Below are 726 nucleotides of genomic sequence, written 5' to 3' on the forward strand. Positions count from 1 at the left end.
GGACGGCCGTCTCGGGCTGGCGGGCGGGCAAGCCGGCTGCGCGCCGCTCCGCGCTCCTCGGCGCCGTCCAGGCTCTACCTCGGGGGCTGCATGGCGAGGCAGGCCGGCCGGCCCGGGGCCCCGCTCAGGCCGGAGTGGCGGGGCGCTCTCGCGCCGTCCCCGCGCCCCTCCCGCGCTCCCTCGCTCGCCGCCCGGGCGCGGCCGCCCGGCCCGCTAGGCGCTGCCCGGCGTCCCGGCGGGGGGCGGTGCGGGGCACTGGGGCGGTGGCGGCTGCGGCGGCGGCGCCGCACTCCTCATAGTGTCGGGCCGCTCAGCTGCCCCGGGCTCAGCGCCACTTCACTCCGCGCCGGCTGCCGCCCGGCTAGCACTCCGCTCCGGCCGTCTCGGCTCGGCGCAGCTGTGCGCCCCTCAGCGCCGCCGTGCGGGCCCGGCCGCCGCGCTCCGCTCCGCTCCGCTCGCCCCGCGCCGCGCTGCTCAGCTCCCGCCCGCCCGTCCGCCCGCCCGCCGGCCGCCCGCTCTGCGCCGCTCCCAGCCTCGCTCGCGCCCTCCTAGGCCCGCCGGCCGGCCCTCTGTTCGGCCCTTCGGGCTTCGCTCGCGCTCCGGCCGTTGGCCGGGGCCGGTCCCGGGCCAGCTCCGCTCCGGCTCCGCGCCCGCCGCTCCCGGAGTTCCGGCTCGGGCGGGCCACCTGGCTCCCGGCGGCGCCACAGGCGCCGGACGCCGACGCGG

Source organism: Delphinus delphis, chromosome X (assembly GCF_949987515.2).
Source record: "Delphinus delphis chromosome X, mDelDel1.2, whole genome shotgun sequence".
Classification (NCBI taxonomy): domain Eukaryota; kingdom Metazoa; phylum Chordata; class Mammalia; order Artiodactyla; family Delphinidae; genus Delphinus; species Delphinus delphis.